The sequence below is a fragment of the Capricornis sumatraensis genome, chromosome 5, assembly GCF_032405125.1.
Source record: "Capricornis sumatraensis isolate serow.1 chromosome 5, serow.2, whole genome shotgun sequence".
Lineage (NCBI taxonomy): Eukaryota > Metazoa > Chordata > Mammalia > Artiodactyla > Bovidae > Capricornis > Capricornis sumatraensis.
This window is the reverse complement of record NC_091073.1, coordinates 13921369-13943444: the sequence shown is the minus strand read 5'-3', so window position 1 is coordinate 13943444 and position 22076 is coordinate 13921369. Positions and strand designations below refer to the sequence as shown.

The 22076-nt window shown below is 42.0% G+C and overlaps 1 pseudogene; it reads left to right on the top strand.

The window, feature by feature from the left end:
• Positions 1–17044: 17044 nt before the first annotated feature.
• Positions 17045–18415, top strand: LOC138080204 (nuclear transcription factor Y subunit gamma-like; annotated as a pseudogene).
• The last annotated feature ends 3661 nt before the right edge of the window (positions 18416–22076 follow it).

Here is a 22076-nt window from a genome sequence, read left to right as displayed (position 1 = left end):
TTCCCAAGTCGCTACTTAGTTAACATTTCTAACTCAGCACCCCAGATTGTAATGTGTTGGTATACATCTACATGATTTAATTCTCTCTTTAAAAATAGATAATAAGAAAACACTTTTGAGTGATTTGTGCTACAATAAAATTTGGTTTAATGTATATTGATAAAATATTAATTAAAATTAATATCAAATAGTAATATCAATAAAATTGATATTATTATTTTTTCTTAGACATGCCAATAACTTTCGACATGGAAGCACCCTTTTAGTTACTTAAGATGCATTTTTGTAGTGAGATGAGTAGTATTAGTTAATGTGAACAGGCCTTATGCAAATCTCATGGGCCTAATGTAATTTTTGTGAGTCTTATGATTAGAGAGGAAGCTTTGAGTTACGAGTCATTATTTATGAAATAACTGCTGAGAAAGAACTACAGCCACTCCTTTTTTTGGGGGCAAAGGAGACTGCTCACAGATGCTCCTGCTAGACACAGCAGGGTCACAGCAACTCTACTCTGGCAGCGAATATTATTTTCATGATTCTCTGACTTTTCTTTTTTGCCAATCAAATATAAATTTGGATATAAGTGTTCTTTGTTAGTGATTACAGAGGCAACAACCTGACATACACTAGCAAGCCAATAGGTAAGGTTTAGACTTAACTTCCTTTAGTGAAGATGCTCCATTCATTCATTCACTCATTTACTCATTCATTTTTCCAACAAATATTTATTAAGTACCCTCTATGAGATGGTGCCTTTGAACCGTGGTGCTGGAGGCACCACATCGAAAGAATTGATGTCTACAAATTCTAGTGTTGGGGAAGACTCCTGAAAGTCCCTTGGACAGCAAGAAGATCAAACCAGTCAATCTTAAGGGAAATCAACCCTGAATACTCATTAGAAGGGTTGATGCTGAAGCTGACGCTCCAGTATTTTGGTCATCTGATGTGAGCAACCGACTCTCTGGAAAAGCCCCTGATACTGGGAAAGATTGAGGGCAGAAGGAGAAGGGAGTGACAGAGGATAAGACAGTTGGATGGTATCACTGATGTAATGAATATGAACTCGGGCCAAGTCTGAGAGACGGTGAGAGACAGGGAAGCCTGTCGTGCTGCAGTCCGTGGGGTCGCAGAGTCGGACACGACTGGGCGACTAAACAACAAACAGTATGAGATGGTGAAGGACAGGGAAGCCTGGCCATGGGGTTGCAAAGAACTGGACACGACTTAGCGACTGAACAGTAACAACAATGTACCAGGTACTGTTCTAGGGGCTGGGATTTCAGCAGTGCACAAAACAGGCCACCATCTTGGCCCATAGGCTCAAACGTACCTTCTAGTGAATGGATATAGACAAAGAACTAAAGAAATAATTAAAACATAGTATGCAAATGATAATAACTTGTATGGAGAAAAATGAAACACGAATGGGGTAAGGGAGTGCCTGGATGAAGAGAGGGAATTCCACTCTAAATCAGATGGTCAGAGAAGACTTCACCGAAGACAAAGACAAAGGAAGCAAAGGAGTGAGCCGTGTAAATATATCCAAGAGAAGAGCGTTCTAGGCAGAAGAAACGACAAATGCTGCGGCCCTGGGGCAGGAGAGTGCTTGATTGTGTCGGCTGAACAGCAAGGAGGCTGATGAGGCAGGAACAGTAATGGAGGGGAGAAGATAGGGCTGGAGTCAGAGAGGTAATGGGGCCAGATCACGCAGGGCTTTGTGAGCCACTGTGAGGACTGTGGTGTTTTCTGTGAGGGGGAAGGGGAAGCACTGGAGGGTGCTGAGCAGAGAGAGCACTGTTTGATTTGTTTTAAAAGAATCGTTACGACTGATTTGCATTGTTGCACGGCAGAAACCAATACAACGTTATTGTAATTATTACCCAATTAGAAAATAAAAAAAAGAACCGCTGTGACTCCTTCACTGAAATAGGAAGCAAGGTCATCAGCTGAGAGTGTGGAGAAAGGAGAGGGAGCTGGTAGAGATGATGTGCAGTCACTTAGGAGAGTGGGACAATGATTTAATGGGGGAAATTATGTGAGTACCAGGCAGCACGGAAGGCCCACTTAGGATTAGTGGTCATAGTTTAAAGTGAGATCAGTCAGCTGTGTGGAGCAGGTAGAGTAGGATTTAATGAGGGCTGAGGTTTTGCCAAGTGACTTAGAGAAGGAAGGGTGGGAAAAGAGAGTCGAGTGTCACTCAGGGGAATGATTTAGTGATTGGCTCTGGAACTGATGCTGAGTAAGTAGAGAAGTGGGACTTCCCTGGTGGCTCGGACGGTAAAATGTCTGTCTACAATGTGGGAGACCTGGGTTCGATCCCTGGGTCGGGAAGATTCCCTAGAGAAGGAAATGGCAACCCACTCCAGTACTCTTGCCTAGAAAATCCCATGGACGGAGGAGCTTGGTGCAGGCTACTGTCCATGGGGTCACAAAGAGTTGGGCATGACTGAGCGACTTCACTTCAAGTAGAGAAGTGAGTACAATGAGGGGCAGGGACAGTGAAGAGGTGGTAGGTTCAATGGACCAGAGGTGTCATGTTGGATGTGTGACAGAGTGAGCTGGTCAGAGAGTGATATGCTTGAAGTTAAGATCATGGAACAAAACTGGTTTCATTTAGGGTGTGGTAAGAAAATTATCTTTCTCAAATGAAGTATAAAAACGCCACAGACAAATGTTCATTATATTTGAACCCCTTTGAATCCTGCCATTCTTTCTAGATGCCCCTCTCCCCGCTCAATATCTGAGTTTTTAGAATACCAGCAGAAGATAGTGTAGCAGAAGTCCAGTGGCTGACTTAGAGGATTAGGTATCAATTTGTAGATTTCACTAAGAAAGAAAAATTACGATCTAGCAGAAGCAATTTTCCCAGGATTATTTGCTTTATCCTAGCTTAAAAAAAGCTAAAAGAAACACTGATCTCACTCTTTCTGAACACTGAGATCAAGAACAAAATATTCCTTGTTCAGTTGGAAATATTCAGCAAACAGATGAAATCACATTTACATTATCCATTGTTCCAAGCACTAGCTGTGGAGTAGGAAAACACTTGTGAATGATATCACAGTAATGGTTACGGTAAAACAAAAACTGAAGGATTACCCAATAAATACTTATCACTGGAATGCACATCTTATTTACAAAAGCATGCTGTTTTTGTGTTGACTTTTGAAGAGAGAGTATTAGACTCTAAGCACATAAAACTTGAAAGAAGTATAAATGTAAGTCATTTAGAGCTCCTTAAGTACAGATTAAAATGCCAACATTTGGAATTTCATAACTTACAAGTGGTAGTTAGGCTGCTTGAGTTGAAATTGCATCAGGATGTATAAGGATCCCTTAAGTTAAATTGGAGTGAGGATTTGAAAACATCTGCTTTTTGTGTTGTTGTTGTTACTTTCCATAAGCCTTTCTAGGTATAAATAATGTGAAAAAAAAGGGGGGGGCACTTCAAGCTCTGTGGGTGATTAAATATCAAGGGTAATTAGCTATGCAATTATTTTGAAGAAGTAAATTGAAAGTGACTTAAATACAAACTTTAAAAAGAAAGGGTAAGCCCCCAAGAAATACAGGTGTTGTTTTATCTTTATGCCCTGTTGCTTTGCCTCAATGCAGTATTAAGTATTACTGTTAGCAGTGAAGTATTGGAGAGGCAATGGCACCCCACTCCAGTACTCTTGCCTAGAAAATCCCATGGATGGAGGAGCCTAGTAGGCTGTAGTTCATGGAGTCGCTAAGAGCAGGACACGACTGAGCGACTTCACTTTCACTTTTCACTTTCATGCATTGGAGAGGGAAATGGCACCCGACTCCAGTGTTCTTGCCTGGAGAATCCCAGGGACGGGGGGGCCTGGTGGGCTGCCGTCTATGGGGTCACACAGAGTCGGACACGACTGAAGTGACTTAGCAGCAGCAGCAGCAGGACCTGAGTTATCCTTCTAGATTTGGAGAATTCTTTACCATATGAGTTTTGGTAGGAGGAAGACGAAAAAAGCCAGATAGTCACTTTCCCACGCTTCTTTGCAGCTAAGGTGGAGGCATCTGACCAAGTCAACCAATCAGATAAAAAATATGACAGTTTTATTGAGGTATGATCCACAAACCGTTCAGTTCACTCAAAGTGTACAATTCAGTTGTCATAAGTGTATTCACAGAGTTGCATAACCATCCACAACTGATTTTACAACATTTTTATCACCTCAAAAAGAAACCTCATATCCATTAGCAGCCATTTCCCATTCCTCTAAGCTCCTCAGCCCTAGGCAACTCTGTTCTACTCTTGGTTTGTCTAGATTTACATATTCTGGACATTTCACTTGAATGGAATTATATAATAATTCGTCTATAATTGCCTTCTTTCACTTAGTATAATGGCTTCAAGTTTCATCCATGTTGTAGCAGGCATCAGAGCTTCATATATTGTTGAATAATATTCTATTGTATGAATATACCACATTTTATCTACTTATGGGTTGATGGACATTTGAGTTATTTTTGTGGATGATGTGAGTTACGATAGCATGTGAATAAGGTGTCTCACCCAGCATCACTTTATGGAAAAGGTTTTTCTTCCCACATTAAATTGTCTTGGCACCCTTGCCAAAAATCAATTGACTGTAAATGTGATGATTTATTTCTAGACTCTCAATTCTATTCTATTGATCTATGTATCTGTTCTTAGGCTAGTACCGACTATTCTAATTACTGTAGTTTTGAAGAAAACTCTGAAATCAGGAGTGTTTTCTGCTTTTTCAAGATTTTTTGGCTATTCCAAGTTTCTTGAATTTCCATATGAATTTTAGCATCAGCTTGTCAATTTCTGCAGAGAAGCCAGCTGGTATTTAGGTAGAGATTTTGATCAATCTGTAGATCACTGTGGGTACTAATGCCATCTTAATAATTTGTCCCTATTCCATGAACACTGATATATTTCCATTTATTTAGGCCTTCTTTAATTTCTTTAAGTAATATTTTATAGTTTCTAGAGTAGAAGTTTTGCACTCCTTTTGTTAAATTTATTAAGTATTGCACTCCTTCTGTTAAATTTATTATTTTATCTTTTGCTAATATTGTAAGTGAAATTGTTTCTTTAATTTCACTTTCAGTTTTCTTATTTCTCATTACTAATTAAGTACAATTGTGTTTTGTATATTGGTCTTGTATTATGCCACCTTACCAAACTTGTATATTAGTTCCAATACTTTAAGTAGATCTCTTAGGATTTTCTATATACAAGGTCATGTCATTTGCAAATAGGTATAATCTTATTTTTTGCTTTCCAGTATGGATACCTTTTACTTTATTTTCTTCCCTAATTGCCATGTCTAGAACCTTTACCACAATGTCGAATAGAAGTAGTGAGAATGGATGTTTTTATCTTATCCCTCTCATAAGAGTGAGCCATTCAGTCTTTCACTATTAAGTTCACCCCATCAGATTTTAGATGCAGAGAAGTAGTCACCCTTGCAGAAGCCACTCTGATTTCCCTTTCCCGCTTTATTTATTGTACTTGTCACATTCAGATATACCGTATGTTTTAAACTGTTTTTTTGTTTGTTTTATAGTCTGTTCCCTGCTCCTGCTCCGGACTGGCCCCTACATAATGTAAATGCCACTAGCGCAAGCACTTTCGTTAGTTTTGGCCACTGTTTCATCAAAAACTCTGAACACGCTGCACGTATAGTAGCACTCAGTACATATCTGTTGGTTGAAACAATAATACCATGGTCTGTTTTCTGTTGCTTGGTTTGTAAACTCTTTTGTGAAAGGAAGCATGGTTTTGGATTTGAAAATGATTTTGTCTTATCTGTACATGAGTGTGCTTAGTCATTCATTTGTGTCCAACTCTTTGCAACCCCATGGATTGTAGCCTGCCAGGCTCTTCTGTCCATGGGATTTCCCAGGCATGAATACTTTAGAGGATCTTCCCAACCTGGGAATCAAACCTGCATCTCTTACGACTTCTACAGGAAACTCCTCCAAGAAACCAGTAGGCAGATTCTTTGCCACTGGGAAGCATAAAGTATATTGAATATGGTAGGTGCTCAGTGAATGGTGGTGAAATAGAGTCAAACATTCCATTGATGACAAAAGGCTTCATGGAAATGAGAGCTGAGCTAGGACTGAAGGATGAGTAGGAATGAGTTGAACAGAAGTAGGGACATCTTAGAGGTATTAAATGTAAATTTTATTAGTTTGGTTTAAATACAATCAGCTGTACAGAAATTTATTCTCTCTCAGTTCAGTTCAGTCGCTTAGTAGTGTCTGACTCCATGGGCAGCAGCACGCCAGGCTTCCTTGTCCATCACCAACTACCGGAGCTGGCTCAAACTTATGTCCACTGAGTCAGTGATGCCATCCAACCATTTCATCCTCTGTTGTCCCCTTCTCCTGCCCTCTTTCTTTCCCAGCATCAGGGTCTTTTCAAATGAGTCAGCTCTTCGCATCAGGTGGCCAAAGTATTGGAGCTTCAGCTTCAGCATCAGTCCTTCCAATGAATATTCAGGACTGATTTCCTTTACGATGGACTGGTTGGATCTCCTTGCACTCCAAAGGACTCTCAAGAGTCTTCTCCAACACCACAGTTCAAAAGCGTCAATTCTTTGATGCTCAGCTTTCTTTATGGTCCACCTCAAACATCCATACATGACTACTGGAAAAACCATAGCTTTGACTAGATGGACCTTGTTGGCAAAGTAACATCTCTACTTTTTAATATGCTGTCTAGGTTGGTCATAACTTTTCTTCCAAGAGGCAAGCATCTTTTAACTTCATGGCCACAATCATCATCTGCAGTTATTTTGGGGTCCCAGAAAATAAACTCTGTCACTGTTTCCACTGTTTCCCCATCTATTTGCCATGAAGTGATGGGACTGGATGCCATGATCTTTGTTTTTTGGATGTTGAGTTTTAAGCCAGCTTTCTCTCTCAGTAAAATTCTCTCTCAGTACTGGAGGCTAAAGGCTTGAAATCAAGGTGTTGGTAAGGTCATCCTCTGGGTGAGGGTACTTCCTGGCCTTTTCTTGTAGTAACCTCGGGCATTACTTGGCTTGCAGCTGCCGTGCTTCTGTATCTGATTCCATTGTCATGGAGTGCTTTCCCCGAGTGTGTCTGCCTTCTCGTGGAATTTTTCTCTTCTTTGTTTTTTCATTCTGTAAAATGGAGTTATAGTTGATGTCCAGTGTTTTGTTAATTACTGCTATATAGCAAAGTGATTCGGTTATTTATATATATAGGCTTCCCTGGGGAATCAGTGGTAAAGAATCCATTTGCAATGCAAAGGACGTTGGAGATGTGGGTTTGATCCCTGGTTGGGGAAGATCCCCTGGAGTAGGGCATGGCAACCCACTCCAGTATTCTTGCTGGGAAAATCTTATGAACAGAGGAGCCTGGTGGGCTACGGTCCATGGGATCGCAAAGAGTTAGACATGACCGAAGCGACTGAGCATGCAGGCATTTATGTATACATACATTCTTTTTTAATATTCTTTTCCACCATGGCTTATCATAGGATTTTTGAATATAGTTCTCTGTGCTATATAGTAGGATCTTGTTGTTTATCAGTTCTATATATTTTATATAAAAAATACCGTCTATGGTGTCGCACAGAGTCGGACACGACTGAAGTGACTTAGCGGCAGCTTGTATCTGCTAACCCCACACCCACACTCCACCCCTCCCCAGCCTCTCCCTTGGGCAACCACCAGCGTATCTTCTATGCCTGTGAATTTTTCTCTTCTATAAGTACATCAGTCATCTTGGATTAGGGCTCATCCTAATGACCCCATCTTCACTTGATTACATGTGCCAAGAACCTATTTGTCACATTTACAAATACCAGGGGCCAGGAGGACTTCAGCAGATCTTTCTGAAGTACCCAATTCAGCCTATAATGCCATGACTCTATGTTTAGTGTGACCCCTTTCCACTTTCTCAGTCTCCCCTCTTGCTTGTCACTCCCTGTGCTCATCCTGAACAGGTTACTGTTGTCCTTCTGGAATGCCCCAGTCTGGTGGGTGAGCACACTGTGATATTTTACAGCTCAACTCAAGAGTCACTTTCTTTGGGAAGTCTCCCCTAAGTCCGAGTCAGGTTAAGGGCTTCTCTTTTAGGCCCAATATAATGTTTGTCCCGCTGCACTGTAATTATTGATTTACCTGTCTCTTTCTTACACTAACTCTGAAGTTTTGAAGGCAGAGGCTTTTTGTTGTACTTAATCGTTGTGTTGTCGTGGCTTAACACAGTGCTTAGCAGCTGGAAGACACCCAGTAAATGTTTACTATTGGGTATGAGGGCTTCTCCCGTGGCACTACAAAGAACCCGCCTGCCAATGCAGGAGACATAAGAGATGTGAGTTCCATCCCTGGATCCAGAAGATTCCCTGGAGGAGAGCTTGGCCACCCACTCCAATATTCTTGCCTGGAGAATCCCATGAACAGAGGAGCCTGGCAGGCTGTAGGCCATAGCGTCACAAAGAGTCAGACAAAACTGAAGTGACTTAGCATGCAACATGAGTAATATTACAAAGGAAGTTTGATAGAACCTAGAAACCAGTAGGGTGTAAAGGAAGAAGAAATAAAGAATTACTTTAGAACTTTGTATATAAGTAGAATTTTGAGGTATGTATGGGAAGGAAAAGTGAAAATCAAAGAGGAGATGATTTGGGGGAAAATATTATAATCCCAGTTTAAAAGGGATATGGAATAAATGTATGATAGAGTAAGTAGAGTGGGAGGACAAGGATTGGGCCTTATGGTTGTGTTTCTAGTACTTAGAAATCTGCCTGGCATAAAAGAGACCATCAGTTCATGTTTACCACATGAAACGTGCTTCCCTGGTGGCTCAAATGGTAAAGAATATGCCTGCAATGAAGGAGACCTGGGTTTAGTTCCTGGGTCAGGAAGATCCCCTGGAGAAGGAAATGGCAACCCACTCCAGTGCTTTTGCCTGGAGAATTCCATGGGAAGAGGAGCCTGGTGGGCTACAGTCCATGGGATTGGAAAATGTCGGACATGGCTGAGCTACTAACTTTCACCTTTTCATATGAAATGTAAAGCAGATGTTTCCTCCAAATAGGCGTTTCTACTGACCAAATAGAGAAGTTGTGGACAGTGAACTGATTTGGGAGCGGGGAATATAAAGCCTTCACCTTTGGGTATTTTGATTTAAAAGTTAGAACAGAATGATTAAAGGAGAAATTTCCAGTAAATAAATCTAAAGAGCCATGAAAAGAGCTATGGACTTGAAAGTCACAAATGTCTATTTGGAGGTTATCAATATAGAGATGATAATTGAAAACGGAGGTAGATGAAGTTTTAGAGAGATTGGGCATAGAGTGAAAGATTGAAGAACAAGGTCAGGACTTTGGAAAAACACACATTTAGGTACCAGGAGGTGAAAGTTAAACCAAAAGGAGATGGAGATGGCAGCCACAGAATGGATCCCTTGGATACGACAGCATCACAAAATCCAGGAGGGAACATAATTTGAATAACAGGAGGTCATTAGCTGTGCCAGATGCTGGAAAAAGATAGAAAATAATGAGGACTGAGAAAAGCTCATCAGCCTTAGCCTAATTCAGTCATTTTTGACCTTCAAGAGACATATATCAGTGGAGTATTAATAGTTATCTAATCTTAGGTATTTAAAAAGGAGTTTGGTGACAGTAGCAGAGGTGATGTTTGGTAGACCATATAATTAAATTTGTCAAGAAAAGGAGAGAAACTGGATAATAACTTGGAAGGTCGGAGTGATCAACAAAGACTTCTTGCTGTCCTTTTGAAATGTGATGTACTTTTGACAAACTTGGTGTTCTATATCTTGAGTGTTTGGTTCCCAAATCAGGCTACAGCTAAAAGAGTGAGTTACAAAGGTGGGGAAATCATGGGGCTTTTGGCCTGACAAACCAGAAGAGTGTCCTGCTGGGTACTCTGGGTACTTGTGCTTTGTCTTGTGGTCACCACTGGAAAAGAGAAGTGGGGCAGGAAAGGTCACGCGAACTTTTTATGGTGGAACAGAAACTGTTAGGTCACAGAGCAGAATCAGCACATTGGAACAGAAGAGACCAAGCAAACATCTCTGTTTATAGATAAAGCAGCTGAGGTTCAGAAAGAAACCCTGGGACCTCTGGGTTTTCATGAAAAGGCATTCAAGTTGTCTGATAGGGTGATGGATTTGTTTGCCCTTCTCCTCAGACTGAGGGGAATTCCATGACACCATTGCTGCTCCCTAAGAGAATACCGGACTGTAGACAAAGCAATAATTGCTGTCTCTGCTTTTTATTGAGCATGTTGCTGATCAGACAGTATTAGCCTCTTCGGGGACACAGCCTCCTTCTCAGACAACTTCTAGAACCAGTTTGGCTGTGGTTTGCAAATAGAGATGGGGAAATGGAGGCCATATTGTTGGCTCCCTAGGGTCATCATTAACCAGCCGGCTGACAAGCCTGTGGCTATGGAAACCAACCTTACTGAGCAAGAGGGATTATAAAATGAAGCCTCTTTTCTTTTCAGTGGAATGATGTCTGTCAATTAGATCTTGCAGAAATGTTAGGTTGGATCATTTAATGTTCTCAATCAATGCTTTATCAGTTTTTTTTTTTTTAATATTCTCTCTCATTTGACCTTTTTTGTTCTGTTGAAGACAGTGATGAATACTGTATTTTTCTTCTCACAAAGGTTTTTGCATGTGAACTCAGGATATCCTTTGTTTTCACATGTGCAAACTCATAATTTCTAGTATGGAGAAAAAATAATGTGTGGTGCTGGGCATACCTTTGCTGCAGGGGTTCAGAATGATGAAAGAAATAGGAAGCAGGGAGTTGGCTGTATCAGTATCTATCTATATGCAAATTATCAGTCTTCTCAGAAATGTATTTTTCATCTTCATTGGGGTCTGGAGGACATATATGTCTTATGTGCTACCAGCTCTTAGGTCTGTTATGTGTATATGCAAATGCTGCCCGCATACACACACGCACATTCATACCCGTGGGTGCTGAAATTCCTCACCTACTTGGAAGCTCCTGATGCAGGGATAATAGATACTAAGATTGAAAGACAGGAGGAGACGGTGTGTGACAGAAACATAGGCGTGTTTCCTTAAAGAATTCTCTGGGGCGTGTGCGTGCTTGCTCAGTCACTCCAGTCGTGTCCGGCTCTGCAGCCCCAGGGACTGTAGCCTGCCAGGCTCCTCTGTCCATGGGATTCTCCAGGCAAGAACACTGGAGTGGCTTTTCTTTGGGGACTTGAGCTATTTTCCTCTAAACTTATCTTTCATTTCCCACACTGTTGTACCGTTTTTACATCATTATTCTAGATATCACTGAAAAGCCTGAGGCAGCCTATTTAGAAATGACTCTAAACATATTAAACCGAATAGCAAGTAAATAATTTCAATCATAACTTGCAGCCAATAAAAGCCTTCCAGTAACTGGCAAAATCTCAAAACCTTTGAAGGCTTCCTCTCCAACGACAGAATTCTATAGGCTATTAAAACCACATTCAGAATTTAGAAGGAAATTCTGTGGGTGGCATAAATGAGAAAACATCTCAAGGCTTCAAAACCAGAAATTAGGCATAGTGTTATGTTTCAGTTATGGACGGAGAATTTGTCTTCACTTTTCATTCTAAACTGAGACAGTGTGGGAAGCTAACCAGAAACTCTGCCTTGTGTAGGATGTTGAGAAACAGGAGGTATCAACACCCAAGATAAAAGAGATTAGAGGAAAGGTCACCAGTAGGAGACCCAAAGAAACTAGAGTAGGAGAATCAGCAATGGCCATACACGCAAAAGATTCACAGTATGTTAAAGAGATCATGTTCTATTTTAGAGCAAGACATCTGCTAGGCTAACTTAAAGAGACGATTTTCTGTTTTTAAAAATAGATGTTATGGGGAGGGAGGTGGGAGGGGGTTTCATGTTTGGGAACACATGTAAGAATTAAAGATTTTAAAATTAAATAAAAAAAATTAATTAAAAAAAATAAAAAAATAAAAGACACTGAGAATGGTAAAAAAAAAAAATAAATAAAATAAAAATAACTCCAAAGAAGGACCCATGGCCTCTATTGGTAACGCATTAAAATATTTAATAACCCTTTCTGTCAGGATTTAGGTTCATTTGTTCTGCTATAGCCAAGTGAAACTTGGTATGAGTTTAGATGAACTAGCCTGACACTCTCCCCTGGAGTAGTGTAGACAGGAATGTAGACATTCTTGTAAGTAAGGATTACAGTTAGATACTTACTTTCAGGAAACCAAAATTCCTTTATCCTTAATTTTTATACTCCGTAGTCATCTTGATTGCTTTCCACTAAACCCTTCAAAGTGCCCTGAATACGGAAATTATGAACTTGGTTTTTGTCCATGATTATCTCAGGGTCAGACTTCTTATTTTGGGCTCTATAGGAGATGTGAAAACATTGAAGCAATTTTCAGTGTTTTTGCCTTGTAAAATATCTGGTGGGTAATGTTCACACACATAACAATGTTAAAATGAATGCTTCAGCCAGGATCCAAAGATCCAATTAATGCTGTGTTCTAAAGGAGGAGGTGATTCCTATGCAGGATTTCAAAAGGAGTAAACTGAGAACTGGTTACATGATTGTTAGTTTTTACTTTTTTGATTGGAGGATAACTGCTTTACAATGTTGTGTTGGTTTCTGCTCTACAACAACATGAATCAGTTATACTATATATGTATCCTTTTCCTCTTGAGCCTTTCTCCCTGTTACATGATTCTTAAATTCCTTGCCCACATAAAGATCATGAAAAATTTGAGACAGTAGAGGAGGTTTCAGGATTTGTAAGGACTTTTTTTGGAGAGCATTGTGGTGAGTCCTAGCTCCAAGGAGGCAGATTGGGAGGGTGCTTTCTTCTTCATCTCAGATCAGGAGAAAGAGATTTAAGAAATGGCATGGAGAACTTCATATGTGTCCCCTGTTGTTAAGGGAACATTGTGGACTAGTAGATGATTACATGGAAAAATCTGAAAGGCCTGTTAGATGCTCTGATTGTAGGAATGAAGAGAAGTGGCTATGCTGATTGACTCTCATTCCAGTGGATGTTGGACAAAGAATACTGAGAGTGTTTGCCGTGGACCAGATGTGGGATGTGTAAGGGAAAACTGGCCTAGAGTTTGGGGCTCAAAGTATTATCAGGGTCTGTTTCTCCTTTCTCCATTTCTCAGGGTAGGTGTGTGTGTGTGTGTGTGTGTGTGTGTGTGTGTGTGTGTGTGTATGTATGTGTTCAGTCTGTTCTTAAATAGGTCTTCTCTTTGTAATTACAAATGGATGTCAGAAGTTCCTGGTAAATCCCCTTCTAGCTTCAAAACCAGGGCAATAGAGCAAGAATCTTTATCCCACTGTTTTTCCTTTGGTTTATTTGGTTTTATTTCTCTTTTAAATGAAGACTAGCTTTGTTTAAGGGTTGCTTACTTTAACTGAAGTAAATCTGAATGATCCTACTCCTTTGGAGTAAAACTTAATGCTTATCAATTTCCTATTGTATTTAGCTTCTGGTTGGAATTTGAATAAATGAAAACCTAAATAAAATAGGTGAAAGTTCCCTGACTATTCAGGTGAATACACAAAACTCAAGGTGGTAACTTTTCTTCTAAGTCACTTGGGTGCCTGTTATTGATGACCTTAGGAGGTAATCCCACTGTTCTTAGCACAGGGCCTGAGATATGCTTCTAGTGAACTGGCTAATGTCACATATTTGGCCCTGAGCGATGACTTTGGGTCGAGTTGTGTATTTCACCTGTGGAGCTGGGAAGACTGTCCCATCCAGCTAAGAGCGGGGAAGGGAAAATCCCCAAATGAATTTTAAAATCATTCCAGAGAAAGGAGGGGTGTAGATGCCAGGTAGACCAGCTGTAAAGGTTCTGCACACTGTATTTGCAGCCATCATACCGTTCTCCCTTTCTCAGTTTGTATGTGTGGTAAAAAAAGAAAGAATATAGACCTGTATGGGCTGTGAAATCCTCATATTTAGTGAGGTCAACTCTAGAAAAAGTGAGATGAGAATGTTCCTGATGAGAATCTGGAGCATTTAATGAACTTACAGGAAACCTGAGAAGTTAGAAGTTAGAAGTTAGGAAAGTGCATGGTTCTGTACTTGGAAACTCTCAGCAAGATGTGATTGTAAATCTCTGAATGAGATGAATGAACATTTAAGCCTCACATTTGTCCTCAATAGTTTCAAGTTAACAAATAGCCTACAATGATGGTGCTTAATATGTGCCATATCCTTGCGCAAAAATGGTTCTCCATACAAAGTCCTCTAATACTATTCTTTCATAGTAGGAACACAGTTTTCTACTATACATTTTGGTGGGATCATTTATATTTCACACTAGACTGTAAATTCCATGAAGGCAAGAGTCATGTCCATTTTGCTTACCATTGGATCACCAGCATTTTGTGGAGTATATTTTGTAGCACTTAGTAGACATTCGGGCTTTCCAGGTGGCTCAGCTGGTAAAGAATCTGCCTGTAATGCAGGAGACCCTGGTTTTGATACTTGGGTCAGGAAGATCCCTTGGAGAAGGGTAGGCTACCCACTCCAACATTCTTGGGCTTCCCTGGTGGCTCAGATGGTAAATAATCTGCCTGCAATACGGGAGACCTGGGTTCGATCCCTGGGTCGGGAAGATCCCTTGAAGGAGGGCATGGCAACCCACTCCAGTATTCTTGCCTGGAGAATCCCATGGACAGAGGATTTGTTTGTAGCCTGGCGGGCTACAGTCCACGGGGTCACAAAGAGTTGGACATGACTGAGCAGCTAAGCACAGTAGATATTCAGTAAATGTTTGCTGAATGGATGATTGAAAAAAGTCTCAGAGCAAGACTTGGGAAAAGAAGCACAGGTTTGCTTGTTTGTTTGCTTGTTCAGTTTTAACAAGCTTCACTTTTTCTTGGTTCTTCTTTCCCTTTTTACTTTTACTTTTAACTAGATGGTAATTGCTTTGCAATATTGTGTTAGTTTCTTCTATACAATATTGTGAATCAGCTACAAGTATACATGTAAACATGTTGCTATGGGGAAGAAGGACCTGCTTGCCTTACTTACTTACTTACAGTTTGCCTGCCAGAAAATGACTCAAATATCTGATGTGGGTCAGGTTGCACTGTCTGTTACTCAAAGCATTTACTGTAATTCTGTGTCAGGAATTTGCTTTCAAAATTGGTACATGATGAAAAAGAATGCTGCCTGGTGTGGTAATAGATGTTTGTAAATGAGAGACATCCTAAAGGAGGGGGTGTTATTTATAAGATTAATAAGCTGGACTCTGGTGACAAACAAAAATTACATTTGCATTCTGATACCAGCTGGGTTTCTTGAACTCTTTAATCAACAGAAATTGATGGGAGGCCAGTTGAGGAATTCAGGCAAGACTTTCCTGGGATCCCTGGCTGCTCCACGAGGGAGAACAAGGAGCAGGCTCTCTTGCTGGCTCCCTGAGGTAGGGGCAAGCTGGTGCCTTAAATGGGGTGAGGGAAGAGGCAGAGCTGTGGGCTGGGCTGGAGGGGTGGCTTAGGTGATCGGCTTGCCCTTTGGGAGGTGCCCTGTGCAGGGATCACGTGTAGGACCCTCTTTTTGCGCCCAGCGCCTCAGAAGTAGCAGTTGGCTTTTGGCCTTTTTGTCTCTTATTGTTCATAAGATGCCCCAGCTGTGCATGCAGTTATTTTTGGTCCCTTATGTAGTTTCTTTGTATTCTGTTGCCCAAGGGGATGTTTGTCCAGGTGCGAGCACTGCAGCGAAGGGTCCCAAGGCCCTACATATTTTTGTGTTTTGATAAAAAAAATCCATCTTATGTAATAAATGTATTGTAAACTCTTTCCCTCAGGTAACAGAATCTTCATAATAATCATTTAATGGCGATATAGTATTTCAGTGTTTAGACTGTTCTTAAGACGGTTAATCATGTTGCTGTCTTTAAGCACTTAGTGACTTCTGATTTTTCCAATGCTGTAAATAACACAGGGAGCAACAGCTCTGTGTGTGACAGCTTGTGCCATCCCTTGGGTATTTTTCCAGGAAAGTTCCCCTCAGGTATTATTCCAGATTGCTAGCTTAGGGAATGAGGAGTTATACTGATTTTTTTTTTTTTTAAGACAGAGGATGCATTTTCAGATTTTAGAAACTGAGTCTGACTCTGTCCGGGAAGGGTCCTGCTACTGGTGAAGCCTTCGAGTAGGAGTAACTGGGATATCAAGTCCCTGCCTGGGTACCTATTTCATAGCAATGAAGAGTCTTTGCCAATATAAAAAAAAAAACAGAGTCTATTTTATTCATTTTTTAAAAATTTCCAGTTTACTTTTCAATCCCAACATGTACTTTGGGATTTGTGTGTGTGTGTGTTTTATATAGAAGACAATGGCACCCCACTCCAGTAAACATTATTTTTAAAAACACATTTAGATTTACATAAAAATTATAAAGATACTAAAGAAAGTTTCCATATACCCTACCCACACCCAGTTTTCATGATTATTAGCATCTTACATTAATATGATGCGTTTGTTATAATTAATGAACCAATTGGTAGATTATTATTATTAGATTTGTGTCTTTAACATTTGCTTTTCAAAACTGATATTATGTAAGGATTTTCGTGCAATAAAGCAGCACTTAAATAAGCCTAAAGTTAAAGAAAGGAAGTCATAGTATGCTCATATGATCATAGTCACAGATGCCTCTTGAGGCCAGAAAAATGGTCCTTGCCCTTATTTCAACTTAAAAGAATCACTGTGGAAGGCGCCAAGGGAGGGGGAGAGTATAGGGGGGACGTGGTGCAAACAGTATGGCCGCCCCCTTGTTTGTAGCCCGGCTTCTGGCGCTCTCGGTTCTCGGTTCTCTATGATGCGGGCTTCCCCGCCCCACCCCCGGTTCTCGCTCTCCGTTCTTGGTTCTCGGTTCTCAGTGATGCATGCTCCCCACATCCCTCCCCATACTGCCCCTCCCCATACTGCCCCGCCCCGCTGCCCAAGTACTGAGGCGGCTCCTGCTGGTCCCTGGACTTCTCAGTCGAGGTGTTTGTCAGAATGTCCCCAGGATGAGGATTTGGTGGTGCTAGCAGCAGTGGTGCCCAGCAAACTCTGTATTCCTTCTGGCCTCGTGTCACGGGAGAAATCTGGAATTTAACAGCGAAAGATTTCTGAGTACGGAAACTCCCACTGGCTCATATTAAGAAGATTATGAAACTGGCCGGCGATGTGAAGATGATCAGTGCAGAAGCCCCTGTGTCGTTTGCCAAGGAAGCCCAGATTTTTATCAGAGTTGCCTCTTGGGGCCTGGATCCACACAGAGGAGAACCAGCGCCAGACTCTTCAGAGGCATGACATTGCCATGGCGATCACAAAATGTGATGAGTTTGACTTTCTCACCGATGTTCCGAGAGATGAGTGGGAAGCAGCAAAGTGTCAGGAGGAGCTGCGCTGGTATGTGTCTCTTGCTGAGCCCGTCCAGGACTGCTTCAGGTTGGCTTAGCAGCCCACTGCCGACCAAGTCCGGGGGCAGCAGCAAGGCCGGCAGACCACCAGCTCCACAACCACCATCAAGCCTGGGCAGATCATTGTTGCACAGCCTCAGCAGGGCCAGACCACACCTGTGACCATGCAAGCTGAAGGAGATCAGCAGGTCCAGGCCCGTCCACACGGTCAAGCCCCGCAGGCCCAGAGCGGCCCTGAATGGACCATGCAGGTGATGCATCCGGAACACAGGCAAGAGCCAGCAGATCCCGGTGCCCCCGCCTGGCGGCCAGCTGCAGTGTACTCGCTTAGCCCAGCCTGTAAGGGGGCCCTTAGGCACCCCACGTGGTGCAGGGAGAGACCCAGACGCGTGCCACCAGTGCTCACAGATCACGCAGAGGGAGGGCCAGCAAGAGCAGCAGTTCAGCCACTTCACGGATGGACAGAGGAACAGCGTACAGCAAGCTCGAGGCTCAGAGCCAACTGGAGACACAGCCTCCAGGGAAGTGGAAGCCAGGAAGTTCCAGAGACCTGGAAATGCAACACCCCCGCACCTCTTCCCTGCTCACCACACACACCCTCTCCCTACACACACTGCAGTTGCCTCCTGTGTTGGTTGCTCCCAGCCCCAGCAGGGCTCCACTTCCCCTCCTCCCTCCGTTGCCTAGCAGTGGGTGTTGGTTGGGTTATCCGGGGCCCCAACCAACTCCAAGGCCTATAGGAAGCTGCATGCCTCTCTCCCCAGGGTGACCTCACTCTCTCCACCCCTTGAAACAGCTCTACCAGATCCAGCGAGTCACCATGCCTCCCAGCCAGGAGCTCCCCTAGCTGGTGTTCATCCAGTCAGCCGCCCAGTGCTCTGGCAGGCAGAGCCCCCAGATGACCCGTGATGGAGGGCCTGAGCTGGCAGGCCAAGGACACCCAACACAATTTTGTGCCATTTAGCCCCAGATGGTGGGCACTGCCTCCCTCCACACAGGACCCTGTGGACCTCAGCGCCTCCTGCAGGCTAGGTCTCTGGTGTACTAGGTCCCGTGCTTGAGGGCTGAGATTTTCCAACAGAAAGATGGAAGATGCAATATTTTTTATTTCCTTCCCCCCCCCCTTTTTTTTTTTCCTCCAGGTAATCAATATTTCACTGTGTTGAGCTGTGTGTCCAATGCTATGATATGAAAATATTGAATAGCATATTTATGACATTTTCTCAAAGAGTGTGGCTGAAGAAATATTTCTTTTCTTTTTCTTTTTTTGGTTCTTACCGCCACTTCTTTTAGGAGTAGATCTCCTCGGGGCTATGTGTAATCTCCTGACTCTTAGAACAGCTGTTGCCTCAGAATTCGCCACCTTGTTCTGCCCTCAGGTAAAATTAGGTGATGTGTGTAGCTTCCTTTCCACTAGTGCTCCTCAACCCGGGTCCCTGGTCCTGCCCCAGAGCTCCGTGGCTTTGCATTCAGAGGCGGTGGGAACATTCCTTGCATTTAAGAGACTCATTTGCCATGGAGAGTAGATGGTTTCATTCCCAAACCCTTCTCTTCCAGGGACCCAAGGAGACTAGAACTTTGTGTATTTTCCCTCTCCCCCATACCCCTCATTTTTAACTTTATTTTTAAATACATTGAAATTTGTGACAGCCTCCTTTGCTGCATGGACTTCAAACTGCATGAAATGCAATAAACCTCATTTTAGATTAAAAAGAGTCAATGTGGAGGATAATGTACAAGATGACAGAATTTGGAAGCATTCTATTTTTAGGAAATGCCCATTAGCAATTACTTAACATTTTTCACTGTTACTGCTGAGAATTGACTAGTCTGTTTTCCAAAATATGTTGTCCTTTTCTTCTTATATTTTTGTTCCAGTTCTGCCAGAAGTCTTCTTTTTCTAATTTTGAATTAAAATACTTTAAAATGACTTATCTTAATTTTCTTTTCCCCCTGCTATAATCTTTAGAAGTTATTGCCAAACAAACTTGCAGTCCTTCTTGGATTGTCCTTTTCTACCTCTTGACTAGTTTCCTAATCAGCTCTCCTGGGAGCACTTTACTGGCTGAGGGATACTGTTTAGGACTACTGTCCTAAAAAAATTGAGAAGATGAAGATTACCTTTTCAGTTTTTCTTTTTTCCTGCTTTGGTTTCCTCAATTCCCAAGTGTGGTCCATTTATCTCTATGATGGACTCCAGTGATCCCTGCTTCCAGGTATTTCTCTCCCTTTGTTTCTAAATCATAGAATATGGCAGTTTTGAGGGGAAGTTGTTTCTTTGATTAAGCTAGAGAAGATTGTGGATTCCTGGCAGACTTTCTCTCTCTTGGCAGCTTTGATGAAATAAATTGCAGTGGTGAAGAGGCCCACATGGCCAGGAACTGGGGGTTGCTTCTGGTCAACAGTCAGTAAGGAATTGAGGCCCTCAGTACTGCAACGATTATTCTTGCCAATAGCCATGTAAATAAGCTTGAAATTGAATCCTTCCCCCACTGAGCTTCTGGTTGAGACCCTAGCCCTAACCAACATCTTGGTTATAGTCACATGAGAGATCATGAAGCAGAGGACCAAGCTAATACACATCTGTTTTTCTGACCCACAGAAACTATATTGTTTCAAGTTGCTAAATTTTGGGCCATTTTTTTTAACACAGGAATAGATAACTAGCATACTAAGGGTTCCTTCACTTTGAAGAATGTGATGAGTCACAAACAAGTCACTCTTTTCTCAAGATAATAAGAATAACATATAATTATAAAAATTCAGACTTCATGACCCCTGAATAGAAGAGATATTTTTAGTCTTTTTTACAGTGTTAAAGTGAAAAAGAACTAAAGAGCCTCTTGCTGAAAGTGAAAAAGGAGAGTGAAAAAGTTGGCTTAAAACTCAACATTCAGAAAACTAAGATCATGGCATCTGATCCCATCACTTCATGGGAAATAGATAGGGAAACAATGGAAATAGTGACAGACTTTATTTTTTTGAGCTCCAAAATCACTGCGGATGGTGACTGCAGCCATGAAATTAAAAGATGTTGCTCCTTGGAAGAAAAGTTATGACCAACCTAGACAGCATATTAAAAGGCAGAGACATCACTTTGCCAACAAAGGTCCATCTAGTCAAAGCTATGGTTTTTCCAGTAGTCATGTATGTACACATGTGAGAGTTGGACTATAAAGAAAGCTGAGCACCGAAGAATGGATGCGTTTGAACTGTGGTGTTGGAGTAGACTCTTGAGAGTCCCTTGGACTGCAAGGAGATCCAGCCGGTCCATCCTAAAGGAAATCAGTCCTGAATATTCATTGGAAGGACTGATGCTGAAGCTGAAGCTCTAATACTTTGGCCACCTGATGTGAAGAACTGACTCATTTGAAAAGGCCCTGATGCTGGGAAAAATTGAGGGTGGGAGGAGAAGGGGACGACAGAGGATGAGATGGTTGGATGGCATCACCAACACAATGGACATGAGTTTGAGTAAGCTCTGGAAGTTGCTGATGGACAGGGAAGCCTGGCCTGTCTGTCGGACATGACTGAGTGACTGAACTGAACTGAAAGTGTTAACAGTAAGAGATCTCAGAGGTGATATGGTTAATGTTTCTTTAGTATTACATAGAAAACAGAACTATTGATTTTTCCTCTAAAATTGGTTTTACTCCTAATCTTTATTTTTTGAAAGCCCCTGGCACTCAGGCTGTAAGCCTGAAAGATCAGAAATTTAGGAGTTAGCCTTGATTCCCTCCTCTTGTGTGTCTCTGCAATTCCCTCCTCTTATGCATGCGTGCTCAGTCATTCAGTCATGTCTGACTCTTTGTGACCCCATGGACTATAGCCTGCCAGGCTCCTCTGTGCATGGTATTTCCCAGGCAAGATACTGGAGTGGGTTGTTATTTCCTACTTCAGGGGATCTTCCCGACCCAGGGATAGAACCCAATGCAGGAGTTTTGGCAGACAGATTCTTTATCACTGAGTCCTTTCTCTTTACTACTGAGTCCCTCCACCTAAATAACACATCACCAACAAGTCTACTAATTCTGACTCTAAAATACACCTTAAATCTGTCTACCTTTTCCCATTGCCACCACACTGATCTAATTTATCTTGTTTCTCACTTGGAACTGCTACCAAGTGAGAGCAGTTTGTGGTAGGCTGTATAATACTTCTCCTCCTATCTCCCCAAAGATGTGCTGTGTTAATGCCCAGAATCTGTGAATATGTTACCACACATGGCAAAAGGGACTTTGCCGATGTAATTAAGGTTATAGATCTTCAGATGTTTACATTATCCTGGATTATCTGGATGGGCCCAACCTAATCACATGTGTCCTTGAAGGCAAAGAATATTTCTTGGCTGAGTCAGAGAGATGTAATGGAACAAAAAGGAGGAGAGATTTGAAGAATGAGAAAGACTCAACCCATTGAGTTGCTGGCTTTGAAGATAGAGGAAGGAGGCCACAAACCAAGGAATGTGGGTGGCTTCTAGAAGCTGAGAATGTCTGAGCTTACAGGGACAAGAAAACAGGGAGCTCAGCTCTATAGCCATAGGGAACTGAATTCTGGCCAACAACCTGATTGAGCAAGAAATTGATTCTCCCCTTGAGCCTCCAGGAAAGAATGCAGTCCTGACG